General features: G+C 31.8%; 1 long non-coding RNA gene across 1 annotated transcript in view; it reads left to right on the forward strand.

Moving 5' to 3' along the window:
• The first annotated feature begins 3866 nt into the window (after positions 1–3866).
• LOC145693991 (uncharacterized) overlaps positions 3867–16509 on the forward strand; it is a 58201-nt gene continuing 45558 nt past the window's right edge. The window contains exon 1 of the long non-coding RNA XR_014132877.1: positions 3867–3940. This is a non-coding gene — a long non-coding RNA (uncharacterized LOC145693991). The remainder of the gene's footprint in view (positions 3941–16509) is intronic.

Consider the following 16509-nt stretch of genomic DNA (forward strand, 5'->3'; position numbering starts at 1 on the left):
GTTTTGACGTAATCCGTATTGAAACAATTTGCTATATCACAATGCTAACCCAGCAATTTACCCTATCGGGTCAGGGGTTTTCTGGGCATTTTGATTATGGACTTTACTCAACACAGACAGATATTGTGGGTTCCACATGTGGTTTAGATACTTCCTACAAATTGGCTGACTTCTGATCACTACTAAAATACAAGTTCCCTATGCATAACCGCCGAAGAATTTCAATTTTAGTATTTAGATATAAATTAGTAGTTCAGTGAACACTAGAAATATTTCTTGCAAACCTCAAGGAAAACGCAATCACACAGAAAATACAAGACGAAAGTCATAAAGTTAAAATCATTAATACCACTGATAAGTATTAATGAAAAAAACATTGGGAAAGAAGTGATTTTTTTCTTTATAATAAATATATTGTACTCAATGTAATAAGCAGAGAAGAAAATAGATAACGTAGTTCACTTTGAGAGCAGCAGTTTAGATTGAAATGTCACCTGTAATGTTTTCAGAATTCAAAATGTTTTAGACCAATGAGTATTTATGGTATTATCCAAATTATTTCATTTTTCTGTTATACCAACTTATCCATTATCGATTATACATTTTGTACTAATACCCCTGAATATAAAGAACATAAGCTACAAGCAATAACATAAAAAAACGTAATAACCAAAATGTAAATTGAAATCTAACTTATAAACCACCTCGGTGTAATTTTCTAAATATTTTCTTTTTAATGAATTCTACTTATTTTCAGAATCCGTATTGCATGTATTTTAAAATAAATATTCAATGTATTTGGAAAAGATTGCAAACAGATCTCCGTTATACATTAACACTGAAGAGTCAACTTCAGCTTCAAGATATTGTGTTCTTTCGAATTATTACTTTTACTACTATATCTAATCGATAAATTTTTGTAATACAATTCAAAGAAATTTAAAATACACCGATAACATTAACAAACAACAATCAATATGAATAATGTTAATATAACGCAGACTGTTAAGCTATAATATTCCATTCTCCGAGGTTTAGACATTTGAGAAAAAAGTAATTACTAGATTAAAATATTATTAATGTAGTATTATAATACGATGTTACATTAAATAATAATTTAAATAGGAAACAAGCTGACAGAAAACTCCTATACGAACAGCAAAGTACAAACAAGAATTTAAATAAGATACTATTCTTTATACTTTTACAAATTTTACCATCACGAATTCCGGTTATCTCTAAATTGCCTGCACTATAAGAGCACTTTTTTATCTGACTGTAGGAGTAACAGTTAGCAACAACGATTAGAGAGAGTTTGAACTACTAGCAATTAACATTACTAACTAGGGAAGGTAACGAGTTTTTACTGACTTCATATTAATATTATGTTAAATCGATTCTCTTATACATATGAAACAATTACGCAAAATGGGAAATTCTTTTTTGCAAGCGTTTGAATTACGTACGATAAACGTTCAAAATTGAACTGATTTTGCAGAAAATAGAAAGTAGCAATTGCTATAGATATACATTACATGTTTTTTTGAGGGTGTTTTCTTGGGTGTCCCTTGTAAGAGATTAGTTTAAAAAAGGTATGCCGCTCGAGAGATAAGGGAAGTTATTTTCTAGGGGATGAGGGATAATTTCGTTTTACAAATTGCAAATTGACTGATGTTTGGCACACCGGGTCCATGAGTTAATAAAATGTATTTGATATCCGTACTCGAATGTATCGTATCAATTTACCGTGTGGTCAGCTTCAAACTGAACAATGACATTTGATTTCGAAACGTTTCGCAAAGCATTCAAAATTCAATGAGGAATATTGTGTTATTCATAATTAGTCATGATAATATATATTGTGTTGTACTTGCCTTCTGGAAACAGGAGTGAAACCTATATTTTCTCAAAAAATACTGTCGCCAATGTAATGTTTTGCAAAGATCAGCTGCACAGCAAACATTATGCAATTTACGCACTCCAACATACTTGTACATGTGGAAAACCAAAACCAGTTCATTGTTAAATTGAAGTTGAATGCAATATATTTTCCACCACAAACTGCCACTGACTGTTGATTCGAATGTCAGTTCACATCACTGGCCTTTCATTTGTAATAAATCGCGTGGATTTGCTGCTTCAAAAACACTGCGGACCACCAAAGGAACCGGCCGCGGAACTAACCTGAACGGTACTCCGATAACTCTCAACCAATGTTTATGCATTGGGGAAAAAATATTTCTGAACATTATCGTTTGCCAAGTTTATTTTTTATTTGTCACCCAATTGAAATGCTGATCATGCGAAAATGGTAGCCAAACTCCAGAAAATACTTGAATATATTTACGAAAAAATAGGCCACAAAATGTTAGGGGAATGTGCGCTTAAAACTATGAACAAGTTTGCTTTTATTTTGAAGCAAACAAATGTTTTCGTACATCGTCTCTAGCCGATTATTTATTTTGTTCGCTACATTTATTGCTGAAAATCATAAATTATTACCTGAAGTTTGCCAATTTTTTAAGAGAATAGCTTTTAATACCTGTTAAAAACTATAAAAAGGCTGTCGATGAGATATTGAATGCAACATACATAAGCAGAGGCCGAGTGGGTTCGGAGTCCCATTAACGTTAGTTCAGTGGATAAGCGTTTCGGGGACAAATGCCATTGATCAATCTGAAGGTCCCCACACAGGAAAGTGTCATTTGAATGGTAATACAGTCGAATAAGATTGGCAAATACGTTTTATCATGTTATCGACCCTGTGTGCCCAACAGAAGGCAATTTGTAAGTTGTAAGACGCTGCTAAAATGCATAACCGTTCATCTGCTCCTTAGTTTTTGCTTTTATGTTGCCAAATGTATACTTTGTTACCGCGTATTATGAAAGGTATTACTTCAAACTGTTTGCAAACATTTTTCAATTTCGAAATTTTAACGCGCTTAGTAACAAAATTCTTCCGATACAGGATTTCTCTGCTTGAGTATTTATTTCATATATGAAATCGAGTCGATTAATCATAGTATCGTTATGTAGTGAGATTAACATCCCGCGACCTTACATAGTAAGGTATCTTGCGTGTACAATAAGGATTAGTAATTATGAGACGGTGATAATAAGAAGAAGTAGAGTAGTTATAATCAGAAAAGCTACGGATACCAGATATCCTTCACAAAATCCATGTACACGATAAATTGCTGTTAAAAATATATAAATGTTTCATCTTGATCATTACGCAACTAAAAATTCATAAATGTTTTGAAATTCTCATTTTCGAATTAAACACATTTATATATGTTTGCTTTATAAATATGATACTTTAAAGCGAAACTTATTTCCATTCTTTTCTGATTCATTCAAGTGTCATTACATTTTTGAGCATGCATATTTATTATTTATTTTGAAATGGTAATCATACATATTGCAAAAATATTGCGTTTCGTGATTGTTAATAATATGTTACCATCATGAAAGCTAAGTTCTTGATCAACGTTTAAATCTATTTTTATGCTTTGTTTTAAATAATATTTAATATAAATAATGCAAGATATAAACATATTGATTATTATTAAACATTAGAAATGCATATTGTTTAACGGAAAATAAAATATGAATAACAGCTAAAATTACGAATATCTTTATAATATTCTGCTGTGTAATTTCTGCTTATTAACATGCCTATAAATCATTCAATGCCTGGGTTTTACATTTGAACTGAACCTTTGAATATAATTCCTATTGTTTTCATACTAAATGTGATAGAGACAATTTATTGAATGTAAATAGACATACATTGCGTTTTAGGTGTAACACATAAATGAGATTTACAAATTCTTCATATGCTTATTAAAACTTGTATTTAAGAAAGCTGTGAACTAAATATTTCTACGATTGACTGAAGCCATTAATTGTGTTAAACTCCTGCTGCCCTATTTACATGGTAAGGTAGTTTATGTATTTACAGATATATGAAATCGAAATTACCAATTAGATTTCATAATGATACATTTCTTTATTATACTGATTTTTTTAATGATTTTTAAAATTGTTCTCTGGCGTTTATTTGGCGAATATAATAAGTTATAGTTGAAAACATGTAATCCAAAACTCTCATTTCTCTTAACTAAGTAAACTCAATGTGTATACCAAGTCAATAGGAGAATATCATATTACCACATGCGCGTTTTAATAAGATTGGAAAATTTTAATTCAATTATTTTGCTATTATACTATCCGATACTTAGATATACTAATTTTTTGCGATTATCTAGTTTTTAATTATAGATGCACACTATAATGATGTTCGTTCATAGCAATATTATAAAGTTCTAATTCCTGTGTTTGTAAGTCGTTTCTAATAAACAACACATGAGAACATCGTAAATAAAATGTTAATAATAGATGCGTTTACAGAGAATATCCTGTTGTATTTGGCTAGGCATAACGTATTCGATTTTGTCAGCTATAGCTTACGGTTTTAAGATGGATAGTTTTTTCTTGTTATTTAGAACCAAATATTTATGATCACAACTACATCATTTAATTTGGATTTCAAAAATACTTAGGCTGCGCTTCAATTAAAAATAACCTGTAAGGATTTTAACTCATGCAATATTTTATCATATCTGTATTTTACTAATCAATGATTATACTTATGTTTGTGAGCACTACAGTTTATAGTTTGCATTGACACAAAAGGAAGCAATATATGACGGAAAGTAATCTTTAAAAGTGATTAACTTTCTTTTTCATAAAATCGAACGTTTTTCCTTAAATATACAAATAAAACGTGCAACATAAATTATTATCCAAATGTTAACCATTGTAGGTGTTGTAAAAGGTTAATGCTATATATTTTGTTTTTGAATTGAGTAACATATAACATTTTTGTGAGGCTCTAAATTATATTGTTTCGTTTCTAGGAATCTGTCATTTAATCAATATATGGATATTCTAGAATGATTTTTCTCACATGTTCCTCTGATTTACCACCATGACTTTCTAATTGATTTTTATGTTTTTAGTTGCGTGTTCTTACGATCTAATTCTTTATTAGGTTGTTCAGATATTTTTATTATGATTGCTTCCATTAAAGACTAAGAGTATTCCAATAATTATTATGTAAGCTCGTAGTTTACGATGTAAGCATCATATTCGATATGAATGAGAAATACTTTACTACAGAAGTCTTTGTTTTTTTTCAAAATATTAATTATTTACATGTAAGATCCAATAAACAATTATTCGCTTTATGCCATCTTTGTGTGTGAAGAAATTCCTATTTCTTGTTTTGCTTGATTTCTCTTCGATATTCGTCTTCTTTCATCATTTGAAGAATAATGTCTAACCATTCGATAGGAGTTAGCAGGATCATCAAATTATTATGTATTCAATTACTAGGTAGTACAAAATTGTAATTTTCAACGAACTAGTTGGATACAATTTTACTTCATTTCTTTCATTATAATATGTATACAGCACTAGCTTCATTGTTGTTAACACTTTCCCTGGCGTCGGCGCGTTAACACGCCGGCGACATTCCAACCTTTCCCTGGCGTCGGCGTGTTTTCACGCTTTGAGATTGTGTTACATTTATTTGGGTCTGGCAACATTGCAAAGCTGCAGACGTCGGTTGTGCGTACATAATACACTTCGTAAATGTTGTTACTTATGGGTAAGCGTTAAGTGTCTTACTTTGTGTGTGTGTAGGCAGACTGATTCATTGTTGAAGTAATGTAATCAGTTGATTTGCAATGGCTGCTCGACGCAAGAAAGAGGTGATTCCAGTTGATGAACTTTCAGAAGTAATAAATGAACTCTGTGTAGATGATGTCAGGGGCGATAAATCGATGATACCAGAACTAGAATACAACAGTGATGAGGATGCATGGGAGGAGAAAATTGTGTGTGAAAATGATCAAAATATGACTGACATTGATTCCGAAAGTAATTTGCGCACACAAATACCAAATACTTCATCTTCATGCGAGAAGAGTTATAGCGTACCACATATTGTTGATTTCAGTGGGGATTCCGGGATCAAAATGGACGTGAAAAACAAAAGCAGTCCTTTGTCGTATATGAAGGAGTTCTTCGATTATAGTATGGTAAACTACATTACCATTTAAACAAATTGGTATGCTCATCAGTATCTGGATACTTATGATCTGTCTCACCAGTGTCAGGACCGTAACTATAAAGATGTAACAGCTAGGGAAATGTGGAAGTGTTTGGGAATAGTTTTTATGACTGGAATTGATCAACGACCGGAAATTGAAGACTATTGGTCAACCAGAGCATGCTTTTAAACTCCCTGGTATGGTCAACAAATGTCATTACGTCGTTTCCAGCAAATATCAAATTTTTTATATTTTGCCGACAATGTTAAACCAAATGATTGTAAAGACAGATTATACAAAGTTCGATATATTCTAGACTATCTGGTGAATAATCCAGGATAGGGGAAAGGATAATATAGAATAGATGAGAGGGATGGTTAATAATATCTGATGTTGTTCCTCACCGAAATGTATGAATCATATCAATTTATTTTGATGTATCTTGGTATAATACAATAAAAACGTGCACAGACAGAAAAGCCCAAAATTGTCTGCCAGGACACGGATGTTTCACTCTATGCGCATTGCCAGGGAAAGTGTTAATAACTTTCCTTCATGCCTGGATTTTACTACTAATCTGGTTAATAAATTCACGCTAGCTCTACTAACTATATATTATATTTCTATTTTTCTTATTTGAATCTCAATTAACATAGAATTTCTTTGTTAATACAGATTTAGATGTTTTTAATTTCCTAAATCAACATTCTGCTTGATGCCTACCGAATTTCTTATTTTATTACTACCAAAGCTGTGCTATCAAATCAATGCTTGCTTTACAATCATTTTGACAACCTACCAAATTTTTCGATTGCTTTGAGTTCTTGTTTGATAATCATATTCTTTGTATTTTGGTTTAAAGTTAGCTTTCTTTTTAATCTACAAAATTGTGATTCTTATTATTACGTTTCAAGGGATTGCTTGCCATCTTTTCCAATAATATTCTTTTTCAATAAAATTTTGATTTATTTTATATTCAACGTCCCAAACTAGATTTTATTGTACATCTACTGCGCGATTTAACAATATCCGCTATCTGTTACGAATAACTACTTTCCTTTGAAATAACATTCCAGGTAGTTACTTAAAAATATTTTAAAGCTTTCGTTGTTAAAAATTCTTTCCCTAGTAGAAATAAATTCCCCAGCCTAAATTTTATAGTTATTCCCAGTCGACTAGCATAGTGTGTGGAATTTTCGCTTTTAAGGTGAGTTTTGATCAACTACTTGTTTAAAATTTAGGCATCTTCATTATATATATCATATATTCACGGTTGTATCATTGAGATTATATTTTCAGAACTTCCATGTCCATCACAATTTGTGGAAATAAGCAACTTATCCACAACACATTTTAAATCTATTAATAAGAGATGTTCAAAATCTTATTTTTTGCTTTATGTTAATAGTAGAGCTCACATTCTTTGCATTTATTCTGCCTACTTCAATAAGTTTGACATTTGCAATTAAAGATAAGCAATATGAACTCGTTTTATTATTTTTTCATAACGGTATGCACGTTATAAATGTTTATACATATTGATCTTCCCATATAGTGAATAATAATTACCTTGCTATTATTACGATTGTCTTTCACATTGTTTCAATAGCCGTAATTAACTAGGTTTACAATTTTGTGTTTAATATTCCAAAAACGTAAGAATATATCTACCATTTATTCTAGAAGGAGGGGTAAAATCATTACCTCGGATTTTCCATTCTCCATGTAAACCGTAGAATTTTGTGAATTTACGTAATTACTTTTATGTTCGTGCTTTACACTTTAGATGTATTGTCCTATTTACATCCAGTTTTATAAGAAATTCTCCTAGGAAATTTTGTTTTGCACAAAGTATGTTCATTTCAATTATCTTCACCTATTTACAGATATCTTTTTGTAATTTTTCCCTAACGGAGATTGCGAAATTCAGATTTACAAACTTTGTATTATATTAAATGATTAGAATTTCAACCAGTGTACTAGCGCTGAATATAACTTTAAATATGGTGTTATCATTATTGGGGTAACTAAGAATTTTCGGTATACTGATATAATACCCAGCACACAAATACATCGGAAAATAAGGTGGCATTTTATTATCAAAATAATTACCACTTTTCTTATAACACTTCTCATAAGCGTGGCACCATATAAGTCATTGGATTTTATTATTTCCTATGGAATTCGCGTGTTATTAATAATAATTATGAAATAGTTTAAACTTGAGTACATTTTACCTAAGTAATATGCCGTCATAAGGAATGCACTTTCGTATTGATCGAGGATAAAATAGGAACTCATGTTCCCCTCTTTGCAAACTATGCCTCGGTGTTACCTTACCTCACCACAATTTCGTTCTGGAGATAATTACTGACCTTTATCGTATGGAAATAATTTCCTACATTTCATAGTAACTCAATCGTTTACGCTATCTGTTCAGCGGACCTCCAAATGTTTTGTACACTGGTTTTGTGAAACACTTACATATAATCTTTCAAATCATTACAGAGAAACAAATTCCGTTATTAAAAGACCGTTGTGTATTATTTAAAGAAAAATTAGTAATTTTGTGATCTATGGAAAAATCAATATACATTTCGAGGATACTGTAAGGAAGTTACACTCATACACAATACAGGATTCACGATTCATACCAAAGTTAAATTATTCATAACGTGGAAGGTTGATTAGTAAGTTTGGAAAGAAGTAGAAATCTAGATATTTACAAAAAAATATATACATATACTGAACCCGGATAACAATTTGTAACGTAGTTCAATTGGATATTACCTTTTATCTAGGTACACAACAATGCCAATTGTAACTTCCGCAAACCATATAATGTTAAGAACGAACCGCCTGTATAGTATTATCTAGAGAAAGTCAAACTTTACTTTTCCTATGTACTTATCCACTATCGAAAATATATTTTTGTATCCATATTCCCGAACGTAAAGGACATAAGCTCTAAGCCATAATATAAAAATTGATTACCAAATTGAAGTTAAATTTATTAACCTATTATGACCATGCAGTTTCTTATTCATATGAGCGTACAGTATATATATAAAAGTATACAGTATATGTATCTTTTATCATTCAATGTGTTTGATATTTCCTTACTACGAAATATATGTTACATGTATTTGAAAGAGTGCATACGAGATTATTTATAAATTAACACTGAAGACTTTAGTAACATTTCAACGGATCCATCATTACAGATAGGATACACATTTGTTTTTAATTAACCAAATTCATGTAGCTGGTCAGTGAAACCTTGCTTTAACTCACATTCCATTCGGGAGAGTCTGGTAGACTAAATTTCGTAAGTAATGTACATCCGTTTAGTCAATACAATTACGAGTGTCATGGAATACTACAAAGCGTAAGAATGTAAGAAAACTAAATTTGAATCGAAATATTAATCTCATAGATCTAAATTTAAAATATAAAACAATAATTAAATAGAATTATAACATACGTTAAAACATGCTCAATAAACTTCAAACACATATCTCTGCCAAATAGCAGTTGTAAAGTTTAAGTTGTGAATTTCTGTTTACGTCCATTTCTTCACATTCACACTATACATGTTGAAACGGAATTTTGATTTTCCGTATTTTAATTTAACTACGATATTTAATCCACAAATTTCTGTACTGCAAATAAAACAAAATTGAAATGGACGAACATAATTGAGAACCATAGCAATCAATTTCAGTATTGTCTATAAAAAAGAAAGATTGGTTAACTTCAAAATATTGTATCAGTGATCGCCAAATGGTCGATCGCGAGCTGTACTGGTAGCCGCAGCGGATATTTTCGAAACGTTAACGCTCCGTTTGGCTAACACCCGTTTGATTCCTCAGCTAAGCTTACGCTTACGAGTAGGAGCGCTGACGACAACTGGTTGTTTCTCCCGTTTAACTGCCATTGTCAGTCTCATCTCAAACCTAATTGTATACGCGTGGTGTTATGTACGTTTTGTTTCGGTGTGTATATTAGACATTTGTTAACTTAGTTTGATTTCATTTATGTTTATGTAAGTGAATTGAAAATTCCTTTTATTGTCAATAAACATGTTTTGTATAAATTGTATTCCTTTCTTACAACTAATGTAATCAGTGTAGTAAAACATTAATAATATTACAGTATTATAATACGACGTTACAGGAAATAATATTTAAAATTCATGTAAGTGACAGAACATAATACTATAAAATAACTAACCACATTTTAAATATTTAACATAATTTTACATTTAAATTAGTCCTTTAAAATTTACACTTTCTTCACAGTTTCTAATTGTGCTTTGAAACAGTAGCATTCAAGGCTAGCAACAACAGTAGCATTCAAGGCAGCCCAAGAAGTATTAGTTTCTAACATCACTCAGATATCTTCTATTCACAATTAAGATACGAAACTAAATTGTTCTGATTTACATTCCACTTTTATGCCCTATGTGATAAAGAACAGATGATAATGAAAAAAGGTTATAGAGTAGGATCAGGAAAGTTAGGGAGAAGTGATACCTCTGACAAAACCCAGGTGCGCAATAAGTACAGTCTAGTTACTGGGGTAGTTCTTAAATAATTAAAAAGAATTGTTTTCCCAATGTTTTTTGAGGTACGCTCCATTTTCTTGATTTTTTAAACTAATTTTTAGAAGTCACTACAACCTTTTAAAGTTTTCATTCCAAAGCTAGGAATGCATTAATAATAAAATATAATTACAAGTGAAGTTATATTTAAAAAACACGGAAATACATTGTAACTATACATTAAGAACTTGAAAAACTGTTTAAAATACAGTGTCAGTTTTTTCTTCAACTTAAGGCATCAAAGTTGAATTGTTCGAGAGCACATACTTTCTTCTAAATTACTAAACTAACAAGATTAAATACTGATTTTGATCTTTTTGTTTTCTATGGAGTTTGCTATACACTTCGATCAGCGCAAGCTTACATTCAGCTACATAATTGATAACTTTAAATGAACAAGCTATTGTAGAATTCATTCTTTCGAGGCAGTTAGAACTGTTTGCAAAAATTCTGATGGTATTATCCAGTATGTTGAGAAACCGCATGGTGTTACTGGATACAAAATATTGCAAGTCATTTGAAAGAATGACATCAGCATGAATTTGGGAACGTTTCAGTATTTTGTCATTGTCTTATTTTTTGAAGCATCCAACATTTTCCTTTTAGTTTTCAAAGGAACATTGTCCTCAACAAAGCAAGCGGAATGAGTTCTTCTGATAGGTACCAAAGTGTCGGAGAAACTTTTCCATTACACAGTTTGAAATGTCCTCATGGACACCTTCATATCCCTTTAAATTTCATAAAAGTTGCAGGCAGTACATGCAGATCGTGCATGAAACCAGCTACTAATATAAACTTTCTAAGCCGATGATAAACTGTCAGGAATTCCTGTTTCTTCTTGTTTGAAAAGTTTGAACTGATCTTTAAATAAATATATCTTTAGCGAGTAAATTTCCTTCTCCATTCGCGCTTGGTGCACTTCCCTTGGAGATCTAAATTGTATACGTCTTTCTTGAACTTCTCCAATTAATATGATCTTCATTTCTAAAAGTTCTTTGTAAAGTTCCCGTCATTGAAACTTATGACTTTCTTCTTTATCAAACTCAATGATTATTTATACAATGTTAGTAACACTTGTGAAGTAACATAAGTAAGATCTGGTGGGTTTGAAATACTGTGAGCAATCGAAACACATAAACTGCTTACGCAGCAATATGTCTGGCCCTTCTGGAATTATGCAAGCATAATTTCTAGTGTATGAAGGCAGAAACCCAAATAGAGTGTTTTTTCATCTTTTGCTCTAGAAGGACGGATCCTCCAGTACTTAATCAAGTATTTGCTGATATTTCAAAATGCGTACATTTCACTTGGTTTGTAAATCTCTATACCTGGTTGCACCTCTTCTAAGTTTCACACGATAAATATAATAAAAACAAGTACAAGGGTGTTTTGAGCGTTCGTGCATTTGGGAGATTTGTCCATTTGTGTGTAAATTATGACCGATTGAGTGGTCATTTTGACATTTGTTGAGTGTCGGAGTTATGACCGTTAGTGGATTTGGGAGATTTTTAAATTTTGTGTGGAAGCTATGACCGTTTGCCTGGGCGTTTTGACATTTTCCAAGTGTGGGAGTTTTGGCTGTAAGCGTTTGGATCTGCTCTCGTTATTTATGTTAGCACCTGATAAAGTAGATTTGTGTTGATTTTTACAAGTATTCAACTGCTAGAAGACATAAAGGAAATGGAATTTCGAGCGACAGGAACCTAAGTAAGCAGCGAATGCGACATTGTCCGTTGCTTAGTGCAAAATTGATCAACAAGATGAATACTAACTGCTTCTAGTTATCGTTTCGACAAAACATATTAAATCTTGGTTGTAAGGTGAAATTAAAACAGTCCTGTAACTATTGCCACATAGTTTCACACAGTTACTTTCCTGGTAAAGACACAACGCGTTTAACGGAAGGAAAAACAGAAAATGTCAATTGAGCAACAAATGTTATAAAGATTTATAACAAAGGAATGGGAGGTTCTTACCTTCGTTTTTGGTTGTGTGTCAAATATTCAGTACATGTTGGTGGCAACAAATGGTACTGACCACTAGTTATTATGGCATAAAGTATGGCGGTTTTCTATAGTTGGCTAGTGTCTACGGAAACTAGACGATATGACACGACACTGCGTACTTCCGAAGGGAAATAACAAGTTGTCTTCTAACACAAAATCGCTTCATTCTGAATTCTGCTACTTACGATCTACTGTGATAGGTGACATTCAATTTGATGGGAATAATTACTTACTTATCAAAAAAATACAACGTTATTGTCTGAGAGGGGAGGCCGTGGTTGCTCAGTGATAGAGCGTTCACCTCTGGTGCTTCAGATCCCGGGTTCGATCCCAGCAACCGCCAAGTGAAGTTTGTGGTGGACAAACACCGTGTGCGTGGGTTTTCTCGGAGTTCTCTCGTTTCCTCTCACTTTCATCATTCCACCATTTCATTCATTATCGTAACCGACATACCGTGGGACGTAAAATTCAAAGATTTCATTTATTTTTTTATTGTCAGAGAGTAGAATGTGCAGGACGACAAAGATCCTGCTGTATCAAATCGAGCATCCCTTGTAGTTTTACGAATAACACATAGCATGAAAGCTAATGTATTTAAGTTCATGTGTACTTGAAAATAAAATCATATATATTCATCCCTTTTGTTTATGCCTTCAACTTTGGATTTTCTACAATCTTTACCACATATGTAATTTTTTATCACAATGTCCCAGTGATCTCATATGAGATCAGTCACGTGACATAGGATCGTAAATGACAAGAACGCAATTTCACTATCCAGAGATCCCAATTACGAAGGCTAAGAAATTTCGACACAACTCAACCTTTGGTTTTTCATTCTGAGACCAAATGAGTAAAAATATTTATACAACATGAGAACTCACCTTTTAACATTCGGCGTTTAACTTGTGAAAAGAATTCATATTGTTCCCATGGTAAATATAATAGCAAACAATTTATAGAATTTGAATGCATGCACATTGCTCTGTACAAGTAAGACGAAAATTAAATTTATAAAGTATTAATCATGTTAAAGCATGCAATTGGCGTGTATATCTTCTACTTACGGAAAATGTGAATTAAGTAATTATACGAATAACTAAAGAAATCAATTGCGTAATATTTAAATTATCCTCTTTAGCTCATAAATAGTTTTTTAATTTTTTTTTACCTAGTGTAACGCCTACTTCCTCCTAGCCTCCTCCATAAGAACCCAAATTAAGAGTTTAAAAAAAAAACAAATAAACAAAATTAACGATCCAATGAATAACACAAACTGTGAATCTGGGCTCACTCGGATGAAGCCTGCCAGCAAGCTTGATGGGGTGTCTCAAATCAGGAATCCACCTCGACGCAAGTAGCAGACAATCGATCCAATATTTCTCATCAAATATATCAAAAAAGGTAAACACTTCAAACATAAACAGATCAAACAATCAAAACACAATGTTTCAATTTTTCATAAATAACAATTTTATAACAAACGATGTGATGGTGGTGTATATGCGCTAAAACGTTTGAATAATACATATACAGAGTATTTAAATACCAAGTCGATTACCATTAGATATTTCCATTTTCTAGTCAGCAAATTATTCGTCCAATTTCAGACTAATTAATTTAATCTCTGGTTTATGATTTGAAATAATATTTAAATTCCAAATCTATCAAAACAATTTAGAAAAACAGTAATTAAAATTTAATAACAATCAGGAAAACTATACAAATATAAAAACTGGAATTCTTCTCTTACAAGTTTACTCCTAATCCCTAATCTCTGTCGTCAAAAACATAGCTAATGAACTTCGTCTACATCAGTCTTCATATATTTCATAGAACAAACCCTGTCTTTAATAATAATTTAAAAATTGACTATTAACTTTGAGCATTTATCAAAATACAAAATCTTGGACCTTTTTAAAACTTGAGAAAAATCGACTATAATTCATTTGAGTGAAAGTAATGATTATAATCTCAATAAGAAACAGTATATAGTAGCTGCAAAGAAAAATATAAATGAAATATTGGATTATATTTCAGATAATGAAATATTGGATCTAGGGATGGTTCGAGTTTCAAACACGTGGTCCCTGTCAATATTAAGAATTATACTTCGCCACTTAATTTGGAGAAATATTATGATTAATACAAACAAAGGCAAATGTCCGCGACTATTTTCCTCTATGGAACCAATTCTACAGACGACCTCACATATTAACATAGATCACGTAACACGACTACATATTTAATAGAAATCAAATGTATCACTTACATCTGTATAGTTTATTTGACTTTTACCTTCAATCAGTCTCCCTTCAATAGAAAACTTAGCTCCTATTGACTGGACAAATAACCAATAGTTAGAGCAATTCTTTGTTCAGTGATAGTCTGATATCTCCTCAAAAATATTACGAAAATGAACTATTTAAGTCATAAATTACTCAAGAAGGAAGTTTGTTGCAATTTACGGACAATTCTTGCAATTTACTGGTCGAAACAAGGTCAAACCCAGGAACCGTGAAATAGAGTAAAATCATATTTGTCCACCATTTTGTCTCTCTTTTATTATTTTCTTTTAAAAATCTCCGAGAAAGTAACAACTAAGAAAACTATCGTAAATGTACTTTGATTTAACTCTTGGAGCACCAAAATTAACGAAATCTGACGGATTCTTAAACACTTTATGTTCACTGCCCTCTTTGACCACCAAAATTCCTCCCGAACTTTCTTATCTCAAAATTTCCACTCTTTTCTTCTCCAAATTCTTCTCAAATCACTACAAACTTACTCAAAAATACGAAATATAAGAGAACTTTCAATTCACCAAGAATAACGAACAGTATTAAGCTCACAGGCACGGAACGTCAAGTTGTCCAACTCGCTCCATTCAAACAAATAGCCTAACTACCTTAAGCAATCGAAGCGGACATCGCGACAACGAAACAAACAACCAAGGTCCTATGAGAACACTAGTCAGTGCAACCAGGTGTCACGCTGGCTGGTAAGGATCGGCGAGTTACGCCCCGCCCCCAGAAGTTCGCGCGTAGCAATTGTTCTCTTTTTCGCCAGTTGTCAATAGTTACATTATTCTCAGATAATTCCTCCACACATTAACAAGAATAAACATCTAGTTAGTTTAACAATTTATATACATTAATACTAATAATATATATGTTATTTTTTATTTTGTACGCATCCATTCTTCGTCAGTCGTAGCATATCAAAGGCATGGAATGTTACAGCCTCCACTCCTTGGAATAAAAATAATAAAAAAAATAACTGCAGGAAATCTATAATATATATAAAAGTCAACTTTAGACAAACAATCTTATATGTAATGTACCATTACAGTTGAGAGTAATGGCAACTTTTTTCTCATCCTGTACCTAGTGAATTTTTTTTAATTCGATTTCGGTTTAATTACACAATTTATTTATTCCCAATGAATGTAATGAATCGAAAGGTCTCATTAGAAAATCATATTTTCACTGAATAACATATTTATTTATATTTTGATTATATGTAAATCCCATTTTCGCATATACAAGTTGAATAGTTACAAGGTTTATCATTCTGACGTCATACCGAAATATAGTTCCACCATTGGATATAAATTTTCTTAATTTCAGACCAATGTAGAATTTAGTCAGGTACCGAAACCTTCCCTCACCCCCTCTCACTAGTCCATAGTCACTTTCAGATCGGGTTATATCTGGATTTGACAGATTTCTATTTGTTTTGTAATTTCAACGGCTAAACATTTCATCCTGATTGGAGGAAT

Source organism: Thermobia domestica, chromosome 9 (genome assembly GCF_964235325.1).
Source record: "Thermobia domestica chromosome 9, izTheDome1.hap1.1, whole genome shotgun sequence".
NCBI lineage: Eukaryota > Metazoa > Arthropoda > Insecta > Zygentoma > Lepismatidae > Thermobia > Thermobia domestica.